Consider the following 7,500-nt stretch of genomic DNA (forward strand, 5'->3'; position numbering starts at 1 on the left):
GATACGGGAGACATTGCTCTAAACCGAACGGCATCTCTGCGCGTTTACTTGACGCACCCCAACTTGGTCAACTGTTGGACTTTTTCGTAATCACGGCGGGACACATTGAACGAGCTCTAACGGATCTCTGCACGCATGGAACATGGTGGCGGGAATCATTGCTAGAACCGAACGGCGCCTCTGCGCGATGTACAAAACCCAACAGTAACCTCGTATCGGCTGCCGAGCCGGAGCTTGAACAACTTGGACTTTCACCTCTAATTTATATCAACTCACCACTCCCCGAGGGATCCGCAGAATTGCTTCTGGGTCCCGTATCGTTATTGCGATTCGTGTTTGCATTACACTACATTGAACTATTCCAACTTGTTTATCCGCATGGCGAACATTTGCTGCAAAGAACATTTAAGTTCCACTTCGCTCTCCCCTACGTGGGTCTGAGCTTCGCTCTCAGGGAAAAAATATGCCACATTTGGTAGGGAGACCCGGTTTCATCACGCTTTGTGCCCTGCACCATATATACCCTCATAAATTTATTCATTGGATTAGATCCAAGGAACACCAGATCATGCACCACTACCCATAATAGCTCATCGAGCTTAGCGTGAATCCTTCGGGTTTCCCTAAGAAGTTCGATTGGTCTTGCAGAGTTTAAAGACAACGAAGCTTAGTTTCAAGCAATGGTTAATATACGCGTATTCAAAACCCTTAGCTGTTACAACTTTTTTACTAGAAACCATCACGACGAAGTCTTTGGGTCCGTAGACCCGTGATGTACTGCTCCAGGAACGTTTTGATAGGGTGGAAGCTCAAAATCATAGGTTAAAATCATCGGCAGAGCCCACCAGACACCACTTTTGCTTCATTAGTTCGGACTATAGGCATACGACGATTTTTATCGCGGAGGGACGTATGACCCAAACGGGGCTTAATGACCCACTGCCACTGCAAACCATGCTCCTACGACTAAATAGAGGTAAAAACTACGATTTGGTGCAATCTTCATGTTTGACCTCGTAGCAAGGTACCCTCCCTATAGTAGGCAATGAACAAATGATCATAATCCCAGGAGGGCAAAAATGGGAACCCGAAAGGAAAGCGCTGTTGGCGCGCCTAAGCTACTGGCCCGTAGAGTAAAATGGTACCCCCAACAAAGTTGTCGATTGACATTCTGATTGCACTTTTCATCATCTAGGGTGCGTTCCTTACACGTTTTGAGGTGTTTTAGCGAAAAACATGTTTTGAGCCACACGAGCTCTCCGGCCCGTTCGGTGCACATTTTTGAAAAAAGCTAGGGAGCTGCCCCTAGGTTCGGGGTGTCACAAAATATTGATAAGTGGTCAAAAAACCGCTATCCAGAATCGGATGTAGAATCATTAGACGAACTTAAAATTGTTCTACGACCAATGTCTGCGACGTTTAGTATTCAAGATATGGCCCGGCCTAGGTCTGACCTGGCATTTTCGTGAAAATTTAAAGCATGGCCATAGGGACGGGTAAAATAGCTATTTTGAAGCAAAAAACCACCTCACTTTAAATGGCCATAACTTTTGAAAAACAAGAGCTAGGGTGCGTTCCTTACACGTTTTGAGGTGTTTTAGCGAAAACATGTTTTGAGCCACACGAGCTCTCCGGCCCGTTCGGTGCACATTTTTGAAAAAGCTAGGGAGCTGCCCCTAGGTTCGGGGTGTCACAAAATATTGAAAAGTGGTCAAAAAACCGCTATCCAGAATCGGATGTAGAATCATTAGACGAACTTAAAATTGTTCTACAACCCCCCAGTCCGACGCCTCGTATTCGAGATATAGCACTTTGTAGGTCTGACCGAGCAATTTTGTACTGAAATGTATGGCGGACATGTTATTCATTAAACAACATTAACTTGCATCGTGCCCTACTTCATCGGCACAGCTACTATCGACTATCTATTGTTGAAATGGATTGAGTTTGACCATTTTAGCTCTTTTCTTATGCCGTGCACCAACAGTGTGTACCGATCAGGGAAAGTACACTACTTACGCGTTCATGGATGTATATGTTGGTACAAGTTGCCGGTCGGAATAGCAGTGCACCAAAACTGTGTACCGATCAGGAAAGTACAAGACGGAGGCGCAGCCCGAGCGTACGCGTTCATAGATGTCCATGTTGGTACAACCTACATGTACGTACCTTGTTTTTGTATCAAAAGTTCCAATAAAGTGTTTGTATGCTTAAAACGCTTATCTCAACCGGTCACCTTTTGGCCTGCCCTTTTATAGACAGAAACCTAGAACGATACTCGCGATGTTTGTGTTTTCCATTCGCCCGGGACGACGAAATGAGCTCTGTGCACATCGTGCAGAAAACTGTCTCCTCCTCGTATGTTTTTGTCCCTCCACGCATATAATCACCCACATTTGTGTTCAACACGGACGGCGCAGCCCGAGCGAACGCGTTAATGTTTATGTTTGTGCACACTAAAGTTACAATCCTAGGATTTGGTTATTGCGTCGCAGTGCCCGACCGTCGCGGACACCATTCTTGGACAAAAGTCCAAGTACGTAGAGTACATTCCCTAGGTATGTGCCCGTTCGTGACTTTCGTTGCGTGCTTACAGACACGCTTGGGTATGTTTACCATACAAGGTTTACTAGGAAAACCTGGGAAGGACGCTTGCCCTCCCGTCGCGGACACCATTCTTGGAAAGAAGTCGTGGTACTTAGCGTTCTTTAATGTACTTGATCAGTTTGTATTGCAATTGCTTTGTGCCATTGACTTTTGCTAATGCTCACTAAGGGGTGTTCGTTTGCGATGTGTATGATAAGCAACTGTCTATTCTAACCAGCAGTTAATCAACACTTTTCACCCAAATCATAGGAACGTAGAGTACTTTCCCTGATCGGTACACAATTTTGGTGCACCTCTAACTTCGCCAGCACTTTATCGTTACGTTTTGTGCACAACCTTGGGACATGGTGTAAGTTTCATCATTGTTATGTTTGATTCGGTTTATTATGATTGAAAAATACGCTACGTCCTAGAAATCTGAACTCGAATACTTTTGCCACGTTGCGCAAAAAGCTGCTGAGCAACTCCTAGCCGTTTACCGATTTATAATTTAATTTTCGTTGTTAGTTTTAAAAAATACGCTAAGTTCCAAAAATCTGAACTCGAATACTTTTTCTATGTGCCGCCAAAAGCTACTGAGCAACGCCTAGGTTGGTACATTTTTGGTACATGGAGTGTATGCGTGCAGGCGTACTGCCGTGCTGGACCGGAAAATCGCACTTGCTACTAGAACGTAGAGTAATTCCCTAGATAGGTGCTTTTGCATGCCTCTGTTCGACGTCCATGCAACTTGGAACGTGCGACACACGTAGCTAGGCTTCCCCATACATATTCCCTAGGGTAGCACCAAATTGCACACTTTCAGGGGTATATTTTGGTACGGTGTACTGTGCATGGTACAAGTATCATTAGCTTGTGCAATTTATTTTGCATCAAGTTGCGATTGCTGGTGCGTCGAGATAGGAGTGTTTCGCGACTTTTGCCAAGCTTTGGTGCCATTTGGTGAATAATTAATGTTCTAGCCACAATAAACGTGCCACATAATGCCAATAACGAAAACGCCATTTTCAAGGGACTTCCAGTCAAAATGTTTGCAATCAGCGCTTTCCTGTCGAGTTCAGGATTTGGGACTTAGCGATTTTTTTTCACGATCCAATCAAACGACCAGTTCGTGAATAAACAATTCATACAACAGTGCATCCCTTCAAAGTAGAAAAGAGCCGAATGCTAGGGAGCTCCAGTCAAAAACGTTGTCATTGGCGCTTTCTTCTCGAGTTCAGGATTTGGGACTTAGCGTTTTTCACGATCCAGCCAAAAGACCAGATCGTGAAATAAACAATTAATACAACTGTACTAGTACATCCCTTCAACTGAAGCAAGCGCACCATACATGACCCGTACGCTAATCATCCAAGCACATGACACGTCAACTAAGTCAACACATGATACAACTTGGAAAACTGACGGGTAAGTAGGTCATCTCGTACACGACGACACACCGACCAAACCAGGTCAACACGTCACATGCACAAGACATCCTACTACCAAGGCCGACCACCTCGACACACGACCTGTTAACCGAACATGGTCAACACCATCATGTGCAAGGCAACCGGGCCAAACGGGTCAACTTATACAACTTGTAACGAGCATGTGTAAGCTTACTGGTGTGGTCCGCACGGTCCTCACATCAAGACAATCAAGTCGAGAACGAGGCACGCCGACAAGCTCATTAGTGTTAAGTGTCCTTCTCCATCCTATGTCAAGTCACTCGTCTGACACGGAAGTAGCCAACTCTTGTCCACTAGTATAAAGGAACGGTCTCCAGACCAGGTCAAGTCACTCGTCTGACAAGGAAGGAGCACGCACCAAGCTTCACCAGAGCACGGTACCACGGTCCCCAGACCAAGATGGTTAGTTACGCCAACGAGGAAGGGGCACGCGTTCCTTGCTACACTCAACTTAGTACACTCATGCTCTCACAAGAGTATCCCCTGTGTCGACGTGGTCCCCAGACCAAGACGAGCTTGCGCACATCGAGGAAGGGGCACACGGACAAACCACCAAGCATGGGTCGCCTGAGAGGATCGATGCGAACGCATCTCTACAACTCGCAGCTCCCAGCCTGAAGTCCCGTCGTTTGCGGGCGGTTGATAGGTGTCGAAACTAGGTATATCCACGTTGGGCAGAGCTCAAGCCAACGGCGTTCCCAGTTACGGTACTAACACGTGCAGCGAACTCCACTCATTGCGGCCTAGGTATAGCGGGATGAGACGCCGGGCTGCAGACGCAGACTCCAACGGATCTCAGAGGGTTGTTAGGCCCGCTAGCTTCCGAACACCTAATGGGTTTGAGAAGCGCTATCAGCTCGGATTGGCTACGACCTTAGAGGCGTTCAGGCATAATCCAGCGGACGTAGCGTCATACCAAAGTCCGGTCGGACTAGTATTGAGCCAGTGGTCCGTACCTGTGGTTCCTCTCGTACTGCACAGGAATTCCGTTAAGATAGCGACTATAAGCACACACCAGTAGGGTAAAACTAACCTGTCTCACGACGGTCTAAACCCAGCTCACGTTCCTTGAAAGGGTGAACAATCCTACGCTTGGTGAATTTTGCTTCACAATGATAGGAAGAGCCGACATCGAAGGATCAAAAGCCACGTCGCTATGAACGCTTGGCGGCCACAAGCCAGTTATCCCTGTCGAGCAGATAACTGGCATGTGCCAACTGCTACAAGAGGAAAGGAGGAGGCAAAACGACGAGAGGAGAAGTTGGAGGCACAGATGGAGAAGCTCGCCGCCGCATCAGCGCGACCGAGACGTGCTCAACTCTCTTCTGGCAGCAAAGGTTGCCGGCGGACAACCGTCAGCTAGTCCGCGCCAACCTCCGACTCCGCTGCCGCGCCGACCCTCTGCGCCGCAGCTGCAGCAACAACAACAGCAGCAGCGGAACCAGCACGAGCAGGAGCAGCCCCGCGCGTCGACGTCGCGCGCAGTCATGCCGCCGCGCAGCGAGGCATCGACAGCCGCCCGCGTAGACGTTGTGCCGGAACTCACCTTTAGTGAGGTCGTGCGGCGTAGATATCGCGGAAAAGCTACGGGTAAGCCACGCTCCCAGCAGCAGCAGCAACAGCAACAGCAGCAGCAGCAGCAGCAGCAGCAGCGTCAGCCACAGCGACAGGCGGTCGCCGGCTCGCAGCAGCAGCAGCAGGAGCGTATGCAGCAGCAACATCAGCAACATCGTAAGCGAAAGCCGAGGCCCGACATCATCGAGGTGTCTCCCAGTGAAGGCGAAACCTGGGATGGCATCTACGAGAAGGTGCGCATAGCCATTCGTCTAGACGCGGCTCACAGCGAAATGAAAGGGCATATTAAGCAGGGCCGCCGAACTCATGCCAGGCTGCTACGTATGGAGCTGAGCAAGACGGCAAACGCTCCGCTTATGCTGGAAGGCGTCCGCAAAATCATCGGCGACGCAGGCGTCAGTCGGCTTGTCACAGAAATGGGTGAGCTGCTGGTAGTCGATATCGATCCCCTTGCTACGGAGGAAGATATCATTGCTGCCCTCGATGCTAAGATTGGCGCAAGTGCTGGAGTTGTTTCTGCCAGCATTTGGGAACTACCGGATGGTTCGAAGCGAGCACGCATCCGGCTACCTGTGAAGTCGGCTCGGCAGTTGGAAGGACTTAAACTGTTCCTGTGCGACTGTGTGAGCAAGGTTCGAGCAGCCCCACCAACGCCTCCAGAGCGACAGCGCTGTTTCCGCTGTCTGGAGATGGGCCACATCGCCTCGAACTGCCGTTCCACCGCAGATCGGCAGAATCTGTGCATCCGCTGTGGGCTTACCGGACACAAAGCACGATCCTGCCAGAATGAGGCAAAGTGCGCACTGTGCGGTGGCGCTCACCACATAGGCCACAGCGAATGTGCTCGTTCGGCCCAACGATGTTCCCGGCCCTGAAAGTTCTGCAGGCGAACCTGGGCCATGGCCGTGAGGCCCAGAACCTGGTGCTGCAAGCTGCCAGAGAGGAGAAAGCAGACGTGCTCATTCTCTCTGATGTTCTGCGCCCACCTGAAAACAACGGCCGGTGGGCATTCAGCAGCTGCAAGGCGGTAGCGGTGGTAGCTGTCGGTGAGCTACCAATACAGCGGGTGTGGTGCAGTGAAGCTCAGGGGTTGGTTGCAGCGCAGATCGGCGGAGTGGTTTTCATCAGCTGCTATGCTCCACCAAGCCTTAACCTCGCAGAGTTCGAGCGCTTCTTAGAAGCAATAGAACTCGAAGGCTTCTCCACCCTCAAGTCGTCGTCGCCGGCGATTTTAACGCCAGACATGAGGAGTGGGGCAGCCCGAGACTTGCGACCGCGGGGAAGAGCTGCACGGAATGGTGGAGCAGCTTGGCCTAATCGTGATTAATCAAGGTCGGGAATACACGTTTGATGGCAACGGGGTGGCTCTCCCGAGTATAGTGGATGTGGCATTCGCGAGCCCGTCGATCGCTCGCCCTGACACCTGGGTTGTTAGCACAAGCTACACCGCGTCAGACCACCGCTATGTTCTCTACACCGTGGGAGGAACACCACCATCCCCGAACAACTGCAGAACCAACAGCAGACAGCGCAGCAGTCGTCTCAGCAGCAACAACAGCAGCAGCAACAGCAGTCCTTACAACAGCAGCAGTTATCACAACAGCAGCAGCAGCAACGACAGCGGCAACCATCGTCGCAGCAGGGTGATTCCTCAAGCCAGAGGCGTGCGCGTCACGCTGGCCGCCGATGGAAAGCCTCGCAGTTTTCTCCTTCCTCATTCCTCGAGGCGCTGTTCGCTGCGGACTTTGTCCAACGCGCAACGAGCCAGGAGGGTATGATCGCAGCCATGCTCAAGGCTTGCGACGAGACGATGCAACGGGTTACCCGAGTGCACCAAGACCCGCATCGAACATCTTTGGTGGTCTCC

General features: G+C 50.5%; 1 pseudogene; it reads right to left on the reverse strand.

Annotated features, from left to right (window-relative positions):
* Nucleotides 1-4,601: 4,601 nt before the first annotated feature.
* Nucleotides 4,602-7,500, reverse strand: part of LOC120907713 — a 9,216-nt pseudogene continuing 6,317 nt past the window's right edge.

This window comes from Anopheles arabiensis (genome assembly GCF_016920715.1).
Source record: "Anopheles arabiensis isolate DONGOLA chromosome X unlocalized genomic scaffold, AaraD3 X_pericentromeric_contig0018, whole genome shotgun sequence".
Lineage (NCBI taxonomy): Eukaryota > Metazoa > Arthropoda > Insecta > Diptera > Culicidae > Anopheles > Anopheles arabiensis.